This window comes from Antechinus flavipes, chromosome 3 (genome assembly GCF_016432865.1).
Source record: "Antechinus flavipes isolate AdamAnt ecotype Samford, QLD, Australia chromosome 3, AdamAnt_v2, whole genome shotgun sequence".
Lineage (NCBI taxonomy): Eukaryota > Metazoa > Chordata > Mammalia > Dasyuromorphia > Dasyuridae > Antechinus > Antechinus flavipes.
Window position 1 is genome coordinate 474330214 of NC_067400.1, and position 19214 is coordinate 474349427.

The 19214-nt window shown below is 37.9% G+C and overlaps 1 protein-coding gene across 2 annotated transcripts in view; it reads right to left on the minus strand.

Moving 5' to 3' along the window:
• Positions 1–18132, minus strand: part of TMEM45B (transmembrane protein 45B) — a 34003-nt gene extending 15871 nt beyond the window's left edge. Inside the window, exon 1 of one of the 2 annotated variants that reach the window (XM_051986684.1) lies at positions 18050–18132. The gene's annotated coding sequence lies outside the window, so the exon portion shown is untranslated. Of the gene's footprint in view, positions 1–17823; positions 17998–18049 lie in introns of those variants that run through there. The other variant, XM_051986683.1, reaches the window with a different exon arrangement.
• Positions 18133–19214: the final 1082 nt, after the last annotated feature.

A 19214-nucleotide genomic window follows, 5' to 3' on the forward strand; every position in this document is an offset into this window, starting at 1 on the left:
ACAGATGTGAGATGACATAAAGGCAGAACAGGCTTTGCAGGGTTTGTTCCTGGTAATTACTTCCTCCCTCTGTAGAGTGTCTGAGCAGACAGGAGGTGATGAGTAGCACACAGAGGGCAAACCCTTGGTGAGGGAAAGGACAATGTCTTCAACAGAAACTAGAGGACAAAAGAATGTGAGATGATGTCAAAGGTTGGGAGATGTAGGGAAGGAAAGAAGAGGCATCTTATAGAGAATGGCCTGGTTTTTTCCCTGTGAGTTTCTTAAATGAGGAGGGCAGGGGAGTGTGCCCTCTCAGAGTTTGAGGAGAAAAAGAGAAACCTCTATGGGGACTGCCTTTATGTCATCTCACATCCGTTCCCCTCTCACACAGCCACCACCCTAAGATAGACTTTCATCACCTCTCCCTGAATTATGGCAATAAACTCCTAATTGTCTCCCTTCTTCAAGAATCACTTAGGGAGGAGTAAGAGGATTGCCTTGGTACCAGTTAGGGCCTAGTTTAAATCAGCTAATTTGTAGTGAATCCAGTCAGTTTGGTTGCATGATTTTTTCCATGATACAACCCCCTCTCCCCCCCAATATAAAGATTTATTGCTGTTGGTGTATTAGTTTTGTCTCTTAGACTCAGTTCATTCTAGACATTTTTACTCTTGACACTAGACTTTCAGGATTTTGCCAAGATTTCATAATCATCTTTTATTACTTATACTTGGTTTTCATCTTCTATATGTATCTTGTGAAAATTTGATATTGTGGAGATCTACACCATATACTAAAATAAATTTAAAATAGATGCATAATTTGACAATTTGGAAGGTGACACTGTTAAAAAAAATAGAAGAGAATGAGATCGGGTATCTAAAAAATATGGCTAGGGAGAACTTTTAAGTAAACAAGGATAGATAATGTAGACTATTTAAATTTTACAAATTTGAAAAATATATGCAAATAATCAATGCAAACAGGATATGAAGGGAAGCTGAAAATTGAACAAAAAATTTCTAAGGGTCTAATATCTAAATTTATATATATGTATATATGTGTGCATATATATGTATTTATATATACTTGACATAAACACATTATAGGTAAAAAGAAGAGGCTTTTTAAGTGTGAAAAGGGGGACAAGAAACAGAAATGATCATGAATAATAAACTAAAAAATTTGATGACACAAAATTTCAAAAGTTTTTGCACTAATAAAATTAATGCAATTAGAATTAGATGGGGAACAATGACCTGGAGAAAAAGTGTTGTGGCCAATTTATGATATAAAAGTCTAATCTTCAAGACATAGGAAATTGATACAAATATATAAAAACAAGAGCTATTTCCCAATATCTAACTAGTCAAAGTACACAAAAAGGTAGATTTGAGGGAAGAAATCTCAGCTATCGATAAGTATATATACTGATTATGCCACAAATATGTGGTATGAAAATAAATGAAATAATTTATATGCATGGGATAATTAGGATTTGTTGGGAAAAAATGCTTAAACATTTCCCTCTGCTTATGCATGAGCACAGCTTTTAGTAAAGTTGGGAAGGTTTCCATAATTCCTTTCACCCAGTCTATTTACAGTAGGTTAATAAATAAAAAATATATATATTTTATTTTATTTTATAATAACTTTACATTGACAGAATCCATGCCAGGGTAATTTTTTAACATTATCCCTTGCACTTGCTTCTGTTCCGATTTTTCCCCTCCCCCAGATGGCAAGCAGTCCTATATATGTTAGATATGTTGCAGTATATCCTAGATACAGTATATGTTTGCAGAACCGAACAGTGCTCTTGTTGCATAGGGAGAATTGGATTCAGAAGGTAAAAATAACCCGGGAAGAAAAACAAAAATGCAAATAGTTCACATTCATTTCCCAGTGTTCTTTCTTTGGGTGTAGCTGCTTCTGTCCATCATTTATCAATTGAAACTGAGTTAGGTCTCTTTGTCAAAGAAATCCACTTCCATCAGAATACATCTTCATACAGTATTGTTGTTGAGGTATATAATGATCTGGTTCTGCTCATTTCACTCAGTGTCAGTTCATGTAAGTCTCGCCAGGCCTTTCTGTATTCATCCTGCTGGTCATTTCTTACAGAACAATAATATTCCATAATGTTCATATACCACAGTTTGCCCAGCCATTCTCCAATTGATGGGCAGCTATTCATTTTCCAGTTTCTAGCCACTACAAACAGGGCTGCCACAAACATTTTGGCACATACAGGTCCCTTTCCCTTCTTTAGTATCTCTTTGGGAAATAAGCCCAGAAGTAATACTGCTGGATCAAAGGGTAGCACATTTTGATAACTTTTTGGGCATAATTCCATATTGCTCTCCAGAATGGCTGGATTCGTTCACAGCTCCACCACCAATGCATTAGTGTCCCAGTTTTCCCGCATCCCCTCCAACATTCATCATTATTTTTTCCTGTCATCTTAGCCAATCTGATAGGTGTGTAGTGGTATCTCAGAGTTGTCTTAATTTGCATTTCTCTGATCAATAATGATTTGGAACACTTTCATGTGAGTGGTAATAAGTTTCAATTTCATTATCTGAAAATTGTCTGTTCATATCCTTTGACCATTTATCAATTGGAGAATGGCTTGATTTCTTATAAATTTGAGTCAGTTCTCTATATATTTTGGAAATGAGGCCTTTATCATAACCTTTAACTGTGAAGATGTTTTCCCAGTTTGTTGCTTCCCTTCTAATCTTGTTTGCATTCGTTTTGTTTGTACAAAGGCTTTTTAATTTGATAAAATCAAAATTTTCTATTTCGTGATCAGTAATGGTCTCTACTTCATTTTTGGTCACAAATTTCTTTCTCCTCCACAAGTCTGAGAGAGAAACTATCCTATGTTCTTCTAATTTATTTATAATCTCATTCTTTATGCCTAGGTCATGGACCCATTTTGATCTTATCTTGGTATGTGATGTTAAGTGTGGGTCCATGCCTAATTTCTGCCATACTAATTTCCAGTTATCCCAGCAGTTTTTATCAAATAATGAATTCTTTTCCCAGAAGTTAGAGGCTTTGGGTTTGTCAAACACTAGATTGCTATAGTTGACTATTCTGTCTTGTGAACCTAACCTATTCCACTGATCCACTAATCTATTTCTTAGCCAATACCAAATGGTTTTGGTGACTGATACTTTATAATATAATTTTAGATCAGGTACAACTAGGCCATTCAAGGTGTCCATTTTCAATAAAATGGCTAGAGATGCATGTTAGTGTTAGGATTATATCATATGGAAATAGAGTATTTACTCCATTGCCTAAGTGGCAATGAATTTTATTTGGTTGTACTTAAAATAGCAGTTGACAGGACTGCTGCATACTTAGCCTATGTGTCCTGGATGATGATGATTTATATCCAGCCTGCTTTGGAGAAGGTCTGTTCATCTAGGAGTCCAAGTCACAATCATACCTTGGTTCTTCTTCATCAGGGTTTTTCAGAAGGGAAATTAGAGGCTTCCCATCTCATATTTAAGCCCTCTTATTGGCATTTACCTATCATATTTCCTGTCTGGGTTGTTGATAATGCCTTACCCATAACAGCTTCTCAATGAAATGTGATTATTGTTCTCTATCTTTTAGGACAATAGTTAGCTCTTGAACAATATTGGGTTGGAGAAAGGTTTGTCTGATCCCAAATTGAAGGCAAAGCTCAAAACAAATAAAAGTTTTCTAAGACTGAAGGAAATAGATTCAAACAATGGTGAAGTACCAAGGATGGACCTCTTAGTATCTGTTCTCATATTATCACAGTCCCCATCTTTCTTAAAATCTCTTTCTCTCCCTCCCTTTTTTCTCTCTCTCTCTGTCTACCTGCCTCCTCCCTTCTCCTCCCTTCCCTCCCCCCTCCTCTCTGTCTCAACTGAGAATTTTTTTTAACTAGAGGAATGATTCTTCTGAGTCCAACAATAAATGTTTCAGAACTCTATTTCTTTGTTGTTGTCTGGCATTTGGGATTAAGTGACTTGCCCAGGGCCACACAGCTAGGAAGTGTTAAGAGTCTGAGACCAGATCTGAACTCAGGTCCTCCTGACTTCAGGACTGATACTCTATCCACTGCACCAACTAGCTGCACCCAGAACTCTATTTCTAAAGTTTATTTTATTACAAGGAAATTGGATGAAAGAAGCACCTTGGTTAAAACAGGGGATTTTTTTTTTTTTTGCCTTTTCCTATGATAAATTACCATGACACTGTGGGAGCCTTTTATTGAGGAAAAAAAAAAAACACCCCAGCATGCTCCTTGTAAGGTCATTAATTTAAATATGGCAGAGCCTTTAGATATCATCTAGACTAGGGGTTCATAATGTGATGTCCACACTCATGAGGTGGGAGAAAATTATATCTCTATTTTCATCAACCTCTAACCAAAGTTTATTTTAAAACTTTTTAACTTTAAAGACTTCTAAGAAGAGATCCATAGGCTTCATCAGACTAACCCAAAAGACACAAAATATTAATAATTCTTGATGTAGACCAATTTTTCCATTTTGTAGATGAGGAAACTGAGATCTAGAATCCTTAAACCTAAGGTATCAGCAGGAATGATTACAGCTGCAATCAATAGGCTGGGAGGCAGCAGAGAAAGCATATGGGTTCTAGGTTGGTATTTATGGTGGAAGGAAAGACCACTATTCTTGGAGAAATTATCTTTCCCTTTCTTCATTCTCCCCTTCTCAAAAATCACTGGATTTCAAATCAAAGAAATTGGATTTGAACCCAAGTATTGTTAATGAGTTGAGCCAATCATCTTTGTGATAGAAAATTACTTAATAAGTTTCATTTCCTTCAACTATGAAATGATGTGGCTCTTGAGCAAATCACCTAAAATGAGCAGGTTGGACTAGATAATATGATTATAAGGAGAGCCAGAAGAAACCTTAGAGCTTATCAATCAGTGAACAAGGGTTTTTATTAAAAGCCTGTGCTAGGTGCTGGTGATACACATATAAGAAATGAAAAAACTCCTACTTATAAGCATACACTCTAAAGTAATGTAAAGTAAAATCTATGTAAATATACAGATATAGCTCTATTTAGAGAATTATATATTACTATGGTTATAGACCTATAGAGATAGGTATAAATATGTAGACATATATATATATATATATATAGTCATATATATATTCCTATAGAGAGTATCTATATATCTATATATCTACATATTTATGCCTATATCTCTAGGACTATAACTATAGTTATATATATATATATAGTCATATATATATTCCTATAGAGAGTATCTATATATCTATATATCTACATATTTATGCCTATATCTCTAGGACTATAACTATAGTTATATAGATATATAGTCATATATATATATTCCTATAGAGAGTATATCTATCTATCTACATATTGATACCTATCTCTATAGGACTATAACTATAGTTATATAGATATATATATATAGTCATATATCTATTCCTATAGAGAGTATATATATCTATCTATATATATCTATATCGACATATTGATACCTATCTCTATAGGACTATAACTATAGTTATATAGATATATATAGTCATATATATATTCTTATAGAGAATATACATATATATACACACATATATATATATATCTACATATTGATACCTATCTTTATAGGACTATAACTATAGTTATATAGATATATATAGTCATATATATATTCCTATAGAGAATATATATATATATATATATATATATATATATATATATATATATATACCTACATATTGATACCTATCTCTATAGGACTATAACTATAGTTATATAGATATATATAGTCATATATATATATTCCTATAGTGTGTGTATATATATACATACATACATATTTATGCCTATCTCTATAGAACTATAACTAGTTATATAGATATATATAGTCATATATATTCCTATAGAGAGTATATATATATATATACACATATTTATGCCTATCTCTATAGGACTATAACTATAGTTATATAGATATATATAGTCATATATATTCCTATGGAGAGTATATATCTATATATCTATATATCTCTATATATCTATATCTACATATTTATATCTATCTCTATAGGACTATAACTATAGTTATATAGATATATATAGTCATATATATTCCTATAGAGAGTATATATATATATATATATATCTATATCGACATATTTATACCTATCTCTATAGGACTATAACTATAGTTATATAGATATATATAGTCATATATATATTCTTATAGAGAATATATATATATATACACATATATATCTATCTATCTACATATTTATACCTATCTGTATAGGACTATAACTATAGTTATATAGATATATATAGTCATATATATATATATTCTTATAGAGAATATATATATACACATAAATATATATATGTATATATAGACAGAGAAAGACAGAGGCAGGAAAAGAGAGAGAGTATGAGAACAAGAACTATAAGAGAACAAATACAAAGTAGTTAAATGGTAGCACTGTGGATTGAGTGCTGGATCTGGAGTCAGGAAAATTTGATTTCAAATCTGACCTCAGATACTTACTAGCTGTGTGACCCTGGGCAAATCATTTAACCTGTTTGCCCAAGTTTCCTCATCTATAAAATGAACTAGAAAAGAAAATGGCAAACCCCTCTGGTGTCTTTGCTAAAGAAAGACCAAGAGGGATCACGAAGCGTTGGACTGAAAATGACTAAACAACTATGGGAAGGGGATTGGGGGATGCTCCTATATAGCATTAGTCTCATGTCTAACAAAGTCTAACAAAATGAACAAAATGAAGCAAATTAGGAATTCCCACACACTCCTTTCCCTGAACTCACCAACTCATTATAAGTGACAGGCAAGTCGGACAGGGTATGTGTGCCTGGAATCTGGCTGGGGAGCATGGGTAGATATATGAAAGAATTACAGAAGGATCAGCTGGATAAGCCTTGTGCCAAAGTGAGAACTGGGATGACCCTAAAGTGAGATGATGAGTGCAGATCCCATCTTTGGTACCTGCTGCCTGTGTGCCGGGGGCGGGGGCAGGTTCCATGTCTGTAAAATGAAGGAGCTGGGCAGATGGCCTCTAAGTCCTTCCAGTTCTAGATCTTGATCCTAGAAGCCTATATGTAGAGGCTCACTTTGGAAAGCCTTAATCTATCATTGGTCATGGCAGACATTCAACCACAGAACCAATAAGGGATACCTGGGCTCACCGTGGAGAATCTTTCACTGTCCTCCCACATAGTCATATTTGCTTCTCCATCACTGCTTGGAGCGGGGCGGGGTGGGAGAGGGGAAGCTAGAGAGGATGGGAGGGGTGCAGTGGAGGGGGTCTGGGAGAAGCGCAGGATGAGCCTGGGCCAGGGTTTCCTTTCAAAACTATGCGGAAAGATGAAGCTCAGAGGGAGATAAGCTTCCAAGGTCAGGGCCCACCCTTCATTTCCAGATGCTGGTACTTTGTACTTCCTGGGTCTCTCCTTTACAGTAGGAACATTTGCCTGTCTTTTAACATTGTTTCCTTTGTAATTCTGCCAGGCCATTTATTGACTTGTTTTTCTATTCTGAGCCTGTTTGCAAATGGGCTGTCATCATGTTTCCCTCCTCTAGAAATGGATATAAAATGGAATTTTTGGAAAAGCCCATCATACTCTATTTTCCCCATTGAACTTGCCACACAGTTTGATTGTGGGCCGATTTCATTCAATCCCAAATATTTCTGCTCTGGAGCAGTCTGGAGAACCCTTCTAGCTCAAAAACTTTTTTCAATTTCCCAGTTGCTTTCAGGATAAAACAAACCCTTTACTTTGTAATTGTTGTTAATGGTTTTCAGACTTGAGTGACTCTTTGTGACCCCATTTGGGGTTTTCTTTGGCAAAGATGCTGGATTGATGTGCCATTTCCTTTTCCAGCTCATTTTACAAATGGGGAACTGGAAGCAAATAGAATTAAATGACTTGCTCAGGATCACACAGCTTGGAAGTATCTGAGATCAGATTTAAAGTCAGGTCCTCCTGATTCTAGGCCCTCTGGCATTTCTCTAAATGTGGCCTTCCCTTTCCTAGCCCTGTTTCATGCTACTTTTCTTCGGGCAATGACATCATTGCGTCCTGTTCTCTCTTAGCATGGTTCATCGACATAGGCTAAACCTTCTTATGCCTTGAGTGCACCTCCTCCTCCCTTCTGTGTGTTGTGTTTTACCAAGGCCCGGTTCTGGTGCCATCTGCTCCGTGAAACCTTCCCCGAACCCTTTGGCAGAAAATAAGCACTCCTTCCACAAGTTTCCTGCAGGGCTTAGATTGGACCTTCTCTGCCTTAAAAAATTACATTTCACTTTATATGATGCATGAGGCTGAGGTTAGTTTTGTTTACGTATCTTTTACATGGCTCTATATTCCCTGACTTCTGCCTCTCCCTCTTTGGCAGATTATAAACTCCTGGATGTCAGAAACTCTTGGTTTTCATTTCCCAGCACCTAGAACAGCAGATGATCCATAGTGGGCACTTAAAATTATTGATTGACTTGTATTCTTGGACTTTGGATTTTGTCCCCCTGTATCCAACCATAATTTAGTTGCTCCGACTGCTCGTGGTGGGCAAAGAAGTCATTCAAGAAAGCACAAGATAAAAACCAGGGAGAAGAAGCCATGAGCCAGCCCCACAGAGGATTTCGCATGGGGAAATATTCTGGAGACCAACAAGTTAGTTGTTTGCCAGCCAAATCAGACCAATTTAATTAAATTTAAAGGCCAATTTAATTTTCATCTGAGCCATGACTAGCAATTAGGATGTTTGGCTCAAGTATAAGACACACCCTTAATTCAATTTCCTTCAGTTGAGGGAAGGTGAGGACAAGCCATGGAGAGACCTTAGACCTTGAGATATGTGCTGAGAAAATCCCCGGGACTCTGGTCTTATGAATGAAAACATCCCAAGAACAAAAGAAGGAAACAAGAAGTGCCCATTTATGTGCCAGGCTCAATGATAAGCACCTTGTACATATTAATGTTATATCATTTGATCTTCACAACCACCCTGGGATGCAGCTGGTATTATTATCCTCGCTTTGCAGGTGAGCAAGCTGAGACACAACAGAGGTAAAAGGACTAGCCTGGGGTCACACAAATAGAATGACGTGAGGCTGGATTTGCACTGAGATTCCAGGCCTAGAGCTCTGCCCACTGGGCCACCTAAAAAAAAAGTGTCAAAACCTCAGGCCATGAATCATTACTCAAATAAGCTTTCTGATGAGTGCAAATTTAAAATGACATAAATAGAATGTGTGGAAACAAATATAAAAGAATAGTATAGACCTCTAAGAAAAGTCTGAGGAAGGTAAAGTGCAGAATGAGTGGAGATTGCTGCAAAATATGAAGGATAACTGAAGTTTCAAAAGATATACTCAGGACAATAACAACAACAAAGAGGATCACTATATGTCAAAGATAATAACCAAGAGAAAATTATCAATTAAACTCCTATTTTCCTTTTGCCTCTTAATAATATTTATTTACTTACTATTAATACAACTACTAATCATACTAATATTCTTAATCTTAATTTCTAATTCTAAATCACTATTGATTAGAGAAATGCAAATTAAGACAACTTCACAACTATCTGATTGGCTGAGATGACAGGAAAAGATAATAAATGTTGGAAGGGATGTGGGAAAACTGACACACTAATGTATTGTTGATGGAGCTGTGAACTAGGCCAGCCATTCTGGCCCAGAGAACAATTTGGACTATGCCCAAAGGGCTATCAAACTGTACGTACCTTTTGATTCAGCAATGTCCCCACTGGGTTTGTATCCTGAAGACAACATAAAAGAGGGAAAAGAGTGACGTGCAAAAACATTTATAGCATCTCTTTTTGTAGTGGTAAGGAATTGGAAATCAAGTGGATGCCCATCAATTGGGGAATAGCTGAATAAATTATGGTATATGAATGTAATGGAATATTATTGTTCTATAAGAAATGATGAATAAGCTGAATTCCTGGAAAGACTTAAACTGATGCTGAATGAAACAAGCAGAATCAAGAGAATATTGTATACAGTAACAGCAAGATTATGTGATAATCAACTATGATAGACTTAGCTCTTTTTAGCAATGTGGTAATTTAAGACAATTCCAATAGACTTGAGATGGAAAATGCCATCTGCATCTAGAGAGAATTATGGAGACTGAATGTGGATCAAAGCATAGTATTTTCACCTTTTTTTCTTTGTTAGCTTTTTCTTTCTCATTTGGTTTTCCCTTTTGTCTGATTTTTCTTGTACAGCATGACAAACACGGAAATATGTTTTAAAATACATATGCATAACCTATATCAAATTGATTGTTGTCTTGGGGAAGGAAGAAGAAAGAGAGGGAGAAAAAATTTTCAACACGAAATCTTACAAAAATGAATGTTTAAAACTATCATTATATGTATTTGGAAAAATAAAATACTAAGGAAAAAAATAATGACTTGCATTTATATGGCATTTTAAGACTTGCAAAACATTTTATATTTATCCTTATAACATCCCTGTTGGATAGGTGTTTTTATTATTCAAGTCTAGAGGTCCTCAAACTTTTTAAATAGGGGGCCAGTTCACTGTCCCTCAGACTGTTGGAGGGCCGGATTATAGTAAAAACAAAAACTTTGTTTTGTGGGCCTTTAAACAAAGAAACTTCATAGCTCTGGGTGAGGGGGGTAAACGTCCTCAGCTGCTGCATTTGGCCCGAGGGCTGTAGTTTGAGGACCCCTGGATCTCTGTTTAAAAAGATCATGGAAATGAGGCTAAAAGAGTTTAAATAGTTTGCTCAATATCCTTCAGCTAGTGTTTAAAGAGGATTCAAACTTAAGTAGGGGTTACTAACTGCAAGCCCAACACTCTTTCCACTGGACCATATAAATCTCATAGGAGAATGATTTTTAGACTAATAAAAATTAGAATAAAAATTGTGAAAAGGGGACTTGCAGAGACTTTTTCTTTTGATGACTGTATGAATGATCACAGCACAGTCCAGTTCTCACTATTCTCAGTATTTCAATAAAATATAAAAAGAGCATCAGACTACACAATGACTAAGAAACCCAATAGATGCTAAAACCTAGTTCAGAACTACCAAAAAGATGGCCAAAAAGTTCAGGCATTCCAATTTCCCCTCCTTCTCCTCACCCCCTTCCACTAGATGGCAAGTAATCCAATATATGTTAAACATGGTAAAAATTGTATTCATTCTTAATATAGTTGTGTATTATGTGTGTGCATAATATCTACCCTATAAAATATGAGCTTGTTGAGAGGAGAAATTATATTATGCCTCCACCAGCAAGGAAGTTGGATTATATGATCTCTGAGCTCTCTTTAAAGTCTGAGATTTTAGGATTCTGAGAAGTGCCTAAATTTTTTCTGAAATAGTCTAACCCTGCTGTTAACCCAAAATCATAAGTAAAGTGTGTCCTAATCCTAATGATCAATAAGATTTCTGCAGACTTATCAAAAGTCATTGCATTTTCAGAACTGAAGATCATGTAGTCCAATTTTCTAATTTTATAAATAATCAACAAACAGGCATTTATTACCTATTATAACTTCTCTAGCCGAATTTCCAACTGAAGAAGAGGTTTTGAATACCATTAGGCATCTCTCCTGTGGCAAAGCACCTTTTGCTGATTTTATTCCAACTGAGATTCCAGGGAGTCCACTGCTTGTACAAAAACTGATTGAAATTTTCTGGATTATGTGGCAAGAGGAGGTTATCCCTCGGGAGTTCAAGAATGCCTATGTTGATCATTTCTATAAAGGTAAAGAAATAGACTGCTGTGACAATCATAGGGGTTCTCTCTCTTCATCATTGCTTACAAGATTCTTGCCAGAATCCTTCTTATTAGTCCTCTTATACCTGGAAGATGACATCTACTTGGGAGCCAATATGGCTTCAGAAAGTGTAAAGTCTGAAACTCTGAATAAGTGCACTGGAATCAGACAACCGAGCACTTAAGGCTAATTACCTATTGGACAATACTCTATTAGCATATGCTTGGAAAATGACCCTTCTCACTATTCTGTGCTAGCTCGATCTTTTGGTGTATACAGATAATTGTAGGAGGGATTAGGGGGTGGAGTAAGACAAGCCAGGGTCACTTTGGCTGTGGACAAGGAAGAGAGAGGAGGTTGTGGAGAACTTGTGGAGTTTTCGTCCATCTCCTTTACTTCTTCCCCTAAAGACCAAGGACTTTTGCTTTTCCTGACTCTGGCTGATTCTAAGCCATCTAGGGTACTAATCCAGACTTCACAAGAAAGGGCTAAGGAACAGTTGATATGCTGTTTGTTGTCTGACAACTTTAGGAGAAGTACCAGGAGCAGAACAGAGGTCTGTGCCCAATGTTTGTCAATCTGATCAGTGCCTTTGATATTGTCAGTTGTTAGGATTTATGGTAAATTATTTCAAATTTGCTTGCCAGAGAAGTTTATCAGTATTATATGTACACCAATTTCATGACAACATGCTTGCCCAGGTTCTGAATAACGAATAATGCTCTAGTGCTTTTCCAGTCCCCAATGGAATGAAACAAGACTGGGTGCTTGCTCCCCTGCTTTTCAGCATGATGTTTTCAGTGATTTTGTCAGATGCCTTCAATAAGGAAGAACGTCAAGGTCAGCTCCCACAGTAATAGTAAATTATTTAACTTGAAAAGACTACCAGCCAAGCCTAAAAGTGAAAGGAGTGTTAGTGCTGGTTTTTTTTTTTTTTAATTTGCAGATGATTGTATACTCAATGCAGGCTCTTTAGCTGAGATGCAACAAAGTGTGGATCAATTCTCTGATGCTTTTGCTAACAATTAACACCAAGTAAACACAGATACTCCCTCAGCCAGCATCACCCCATCCATAAGTGGAACCATTGGTTACAACAAATAGAGAAGTTTTGAATAGTGTGGATAAGTTCATTGGCCAGTACATATTGATAGTGGAAGACACACTGTCAGAGCTCGCTCACTATTTGGGAGGTTCCAAAGGAAAGTGTGAGAGAGCAGAGTAATTACACAGACTACCAAACTGAAGGTCTACAGAACTCCTGTGCTGACCTCACTGTAAAACCAGGATAGTATACCAGCACCATGCCAGGAAACTGATTCATTTTCATTTGAATTATCTTAGGAAGATTGTGAAGATCACCCAGCAGGAAAAGGCACCCGACACAAAGATCCTTTCTTGAACTAAACAGCCAAGTATTCAAACTCTGCTGCCCAAAGTGCGACTCCAATGAGCTGGTCACATTATTTGAATACCAAATGCATACTTGCCTAAAAGATTATTTTATGGGAAACTCATGTAAAGCAGGAGCTCACATGAGGATACAAAGATGCTTTCGTGGTTTTTCTGAGGTACTTTGGAATTGGTTGCATGACATGAAAGATGCTGGCAAAGGACTGTCCAGCAGGGAATCCCCACATCAGAAAAAGTACTGTGCGCTATAAGCCAAAGCAGATTTGAAGTAGGTCAAAAGAAACATGAGATGCACAGATTCAGAGAATCCACCCCAAATGTTCAGATGGACCATTTCTGTCAGATCTGTAGTAGAGCTTTCCAAGCTCCTATTGGTCTGATCAGCCACAGCTGGACACACTGTAACTAGACTCTAACATAGTGATGTCATTATGGTCCTTTTTGAGAACAAAACACAGCAATATATCATACTCCAGGCACTTTTCCAGACAATGTCGGAGAAAAATACACAAATGAAGCAAACCTGCCCTCTGTGTGTTTCCACTCTATCTGAGGGGCTTAGCCTCTATTCTTATAATTATAATATAAAGAAGCAATTATAACAGTAGCTAACATTTATATGATTCTTCAGGTACATTATTTTGTGGAAGCCTTATTAGGCACTATGTGTATTAATTATCATCTCCATTTTAAATGTGAGGAAATTGAATTTCAGGGATGTTAAGTGACTTATTCGTGGTCACATAGCTAGTAAGTTCTATATAAAATAATTGAATCGAAATTTCCCTTGACTGAAAATGCAAAGATCTCTCCACTATGACATGCTTCTTCTAAGTCTTGTTTTCAGTGCTTCCTATAGAAAAGCAAACAGCATTGAAATTAGGGACCAGCTCTGGAATATTTAGATCAAATAGTTATGCGATGAATGAAGTTGTCTTGGCCCTGATTCAATGCCAGACTTTCTTCAAGAACCCACAAGATAGCATAGAAAGCCAGGAAGCAGCTCTAGGGCGGATCAAAGAGAAGACTTTTAACATGTGTTTATTGAATTGAACTAAAGAGGTAGAAAAGAGGAAAGCAAGTCATATCAAAGAAAGAGGAAGGCATTTTAGGGCAGCAAGTCAGATCTGATGTGGATCCACGGGGATGGGAAAAATGCAAGTGGTTCATATAAAATAAATGGGAGTTTACCGGTAAAGAAAACTGGTCATTTCAAAAGCACATGAACAGATGATACAAGACACTAGGAAGGTAAGGTATTTTTGCATGACCTTTTATCTCAGAGATCAAAATGCATGAAGCTCTTTCCTATATTCAAGTTGGTCTGTAACTACAACTCTGTTGTAATCACTCTATGACAGGATTGACATATACACCTAGCAAAGAGGGATGGGAGATCATGTCTTTACTCAGAACTAGCTAAATTCTATACAATCCCTTACTTGGTGTTAACCATACACCCAAATAGACCTATATTAGTGCTCTATTCTCCATTGCAACATCCCAATTTCTGTTGCCTGTAAATGTGGGAGTTGGCTTGGGGAGCAGTCATTTGTGCCAAGGAAGGTATTATAAACATAAATAGCCCACATTTCTTATAGCACACTCGAGAGAAAACCCCAAACAGATATTTTAGTCAATGGCAGTTCTGTACCCTAAAACTTATTTGTCCAGCTCTTCATGAACCTGTACCTGTAGCCCACAGACTTTGGCAGTTCAATATAGTCACTTATTATGTGTGTTCAAATGGTAGGCCACCTACTCTTATCCCCCTATCACAATTTTCCCCCATGCGGAGTTAAAACTCATGGCAAGGAAGGTAGCTAGAAACTGCACAGAGGGCCTGTGTGCCAATACCACAGTCCATGGGTATTATAAAATCCCAATCCCATGTTTCCTTCAGTGTCATATGGCTGAACATCCCCTAAGGAGAAAAATCATATTAAATAGGCTCTATAGGTAAACTAAGTAAGATTACACCACAACATATTCCTCATGTCATCTTGAAGGAATGAGAAACTTTATTAGCAAATTCTTCTTTCTCTTCCTCTCCCTACAGGGACTCTGGCCAGGACACAATTCAATTCCCTGAGTCTTTAGATATGGCAGTTTGTAGAAAGAAATGACAGTTGGCCTGTGTTGCTTGGGAAAATTTTCACTATCACCAGAACCAGTCACTTCACCGAATGGATCCAATTTGAGACTTATTTTCACAATGAGAAAGCTGAAGCAGCCTAAGAAATTTGGGGGCCATACCAAAAGAGCCTGGCTTAGTTTCCATATCTTATAAGATGGAGCCAATTGATCATTACACTTCAAACTTTATTGAGTACTAAGTGCTCCATACTATTGGGTGATAGACAAAAGAAACCTTAAGATGGTCCCTGTCTTGAATGGTTTTACAGTCTAGTTAGAGAGAGAAGACATAACATCTATCAGAGGAGAAAATAGAAAATGTTATATACATGCCTGCTCAAAGACCCAGGGATCTGAAAGCTTCAGTCTCAAACACCTTGATCTTTCTGTTGGGTTGGGGGAGGGGTGGGACAGTTTTTATGTATATGACCTTATGGCATAGAAATCCCCCTGTAGGTCTCCTGAGCCAGCCTCTAACCTTTAGAAAGAACTGCACTTCAGTTTTTCTTATCTAAACCTAAATCTGTCTTGCCAGACAAAAGGATATCTTGTTCCCTATCCTTCCACTTAGAATGTCTGATCATACCCGCGCATTCTTTTGCAGATCTATGGTATTTATGGAGTAATTGATGAAGGGCAGCTAGATGCCCAAGTAGGTAAGAGTTTAGGGTCTGGATTGAGGAAGATGCTTTTTTACGAGTTCAAACATGGCCTCAGACACTAACTAGCTATGTTACCATGGCGTTTGCCTCAGTTTCCTCATTTGTAAAATGAGCTGACAATCCAATCTGGTATCTTTGCCAAGAATACCCTAAATACGTTCATGAAGAGTTGGACATGACTGAAAACAACTGAAAAATAAGTTATAATTTGTCTCTGAAGAGATGATAGGTTCCTCGGGCAATAAAAACAAACAAGCAAACAACAGCAACAAAAATATCCACCTGATTTGGAGGACTTGTGCTTAGTAATGTTTTCTTTCTTTGGAAGAGACCTTAGCAGGACCTGGGGTTCTTGGGACTTCAACCTAATTCCCTTAGGAACTCACGAGAAAGCATTAAGTCAAAACACCAGGACTGAGCAGAAGAGCTTTGAGTCTGAAAGCTAAAAGGGCAAAATAAATAAATAACTCCTTTCTCTGAACTCTTGCCAAATGGTAAGTCCTTGACTCCTGGGCCAGATCATAAGAAGGAGAATTAGTGGAGAAGAAGGGGGTGGGGGAAGTTGAGTCTTATCTTGCTTTTCATGCAGTGGAAATATCTATTTTCTGAACTTCTAATGAAACCTAAGACTAACTTGGAGGTCCTGTGGGCTATTTAAATCCAAAAAGGACCATTTCAGTTCTTTGATAGCCCTAACCAAGCTGACATTCCACCTCTCCTCACATTTCAATTTTCACCTTTTGAAACCTTTCTACTAATCTCTCACTGCTGCCAAGCAGAAGCAAGAATGAAGACCAGACAGCATAGATTGGTGTGTAAGCAGCCTGGGAAGAAGAAGCTTTGTCCCTCCAATTAGGATATCCTAATGGTAAGACTACAAAAGTCTTTGAAGTCAGAGGACCTTCGTTTAAATTTAATTTAATAATTTTAGCTTAAATTCTGGCTTTGATACTGTGTGACAGTGAGAAAGACTCAGGTCCCAAATTAAGCTCATTAACTTTTTATTCAAACCCACATCTTTTCCTAACTTAAGAAATTTCTCCTTTAAAGCTTTTTCATAACTTGTCTTCCTACCTTTCAATTTTTTTTTACATCTTATTCCCTTCCATGTAATCTTCCATCCAGTGCTAACTGGCTTTCCAACTCTTTAGCTAAGAAAACACTCCTGTTACTGGGAATTTTCACGGGGTATCCTGGAGTGCCTAGAAACGCCTTCCCTTTTAATTTCCACCCCTTGGCTTACCTGACTTCCTTCAAGTCCACTTTCTACACGAAGCTTTTCCAAATACCCTTAATGCCCACTTCTGTGGTTTATATATCATTTTCCCTTTATATCACTTATTTGTTCTTAGTCTTTTTCGTGTTGCTTCCCGAATTTAAGCCTGTGAAATCCTCGAGGGCAAGGATACATACATACATATATGTATATATAGCCTCCTTTTGTTTCAAGCGTTTAGCATTGTGCCTGCCAAACAGTAGGTGCTTATTAAATATTTAATGACCTTATGAGCCTCAGTTTCCTCATTTGTAAGATGGATGGGGTTCTATCACTAAATCTATGATCTCACGGAACATTCATTCATAGCTTGGCTAGCAAGCGGCAACTAGCCCAAGTGCGTGCGTCCGGAGATGGATGGTGGATGGTGTGGAGTGTGTGGTGGGCAGGAAGTGTCGGTTGTGGAACTGGGCAGAGTTAAGGGTGGGAAAGCCAGGTGAGGACGTGCGAGCAGGACTCCAGGGGCATGGCGGGAGAATGATCACCGGACACCTACGGGAAGCGGTAGCAGCAGGTGCGTTCTTACCAACCGTCTCAGGGCTGTCTGCGTGCTTGAGGCTGCGCCTTCTTTCCCGATCCTCCAAAGAGGGGCTCTCTGACCCGAACAACTTGGTCTACTCTCTTCTGGGAGCCCCTGGCCCCAGAGATGACGCCCCTCATCCTCTGGCTTCCTGTCCACTTTGCCCTGTCCCTTTCTCCTTTCCCTCCCCTCCCTCCGTTTCCTCCTCTGGCAGCAAGTCGGAGATCCCTACCTGTGCGGTCGATCTGAGTCAGCTACAGCCGGTATCCTCCTAGTAGAGAGAGGAGAGCGCAATAGGGAGCGGTCCAAAGCAAACACGGTTCTTGGCAGCGACTAAAGGGTGAGCACTCACCCCGCCCCTCCAGCAGGAACTATGTCAAAAGCTTCAAGCTGTTCCCTCCCTGATTCCCATTCGCCCGCCTGGCATTTCCTAGTAAGCCGGACTACAGCCCCACCCGAACCTTTATTCCCAAGGGTTGCCTTTCTCCCCGAGGGTTGTGAATCAGTCCTTTCAACCTCCTTCGAGTCACCTCTTTCAGCTGGTGCTTCATTCTTGGGGGTCCCAGGATCTTAGAGATCATTTAGGACAATGCCCCCATTTTATAAAAAGGAAACTGAGACCCAGAGCAGATAAGGGACTATCAGAGTAAGGTTTTGCACAGTGTCATGCCTCTGTCTCTTCAAAGTAGCCACTCTGTAGTACATTCTCTTCCCTTCTCTGACAAGAGGGGAATCCATACCATTCAGGAGAAGTGGTAAGGAAGTTTCTGTGTAATCCACAAATCTTGTTTTGTCTTTTTTCTTTCTGTTGTTTATCTCTTGATCTTTCCACTGTTCATTAGCACTTAAGGCTATGGAAAGGAGATTTGCCAATTCTGCAATCTGTCAGTCTCTGATAAAAGCTTCAGTGAAGGAAGATCCAGAAACTCTAGGTTAAAATGTGGCTAATGGGCTCTCTCAAGTCTTTCACAGGAAATGGAGAATGAGAGAATGGGTCACCTAATAAGATACATCGTTTCCTAACTCCAAACTGATTCTCAATAGTAGCTACTCAAAGTAAGGACAGGATGATCTCCCTTTTCTATATCTCCGCAGCATCATTAGACTGAAAATAGGCAGCAAGATTGTCAAGACAGACTCCACTCTAGGGAAATAAAGCAGAATTCGTAATCCAATAACAATCAAACCCAACCAATCCTTATCCAGGAAACTATCAAATCATGTGCCCCGAGGAATGCGCGACAAGAAAAATAGCTGAGGCTGGAGATGGGATGAAAAAAACTCAAAGCTATTAAGACAGTATTTTGCTCAACAATCTTTTAATTTTTTTAATGTTTTATTTAAACAACATTGCTGTCACTTTTTGTTGACACCCAGTCATCCTTTACTGTTCCCCA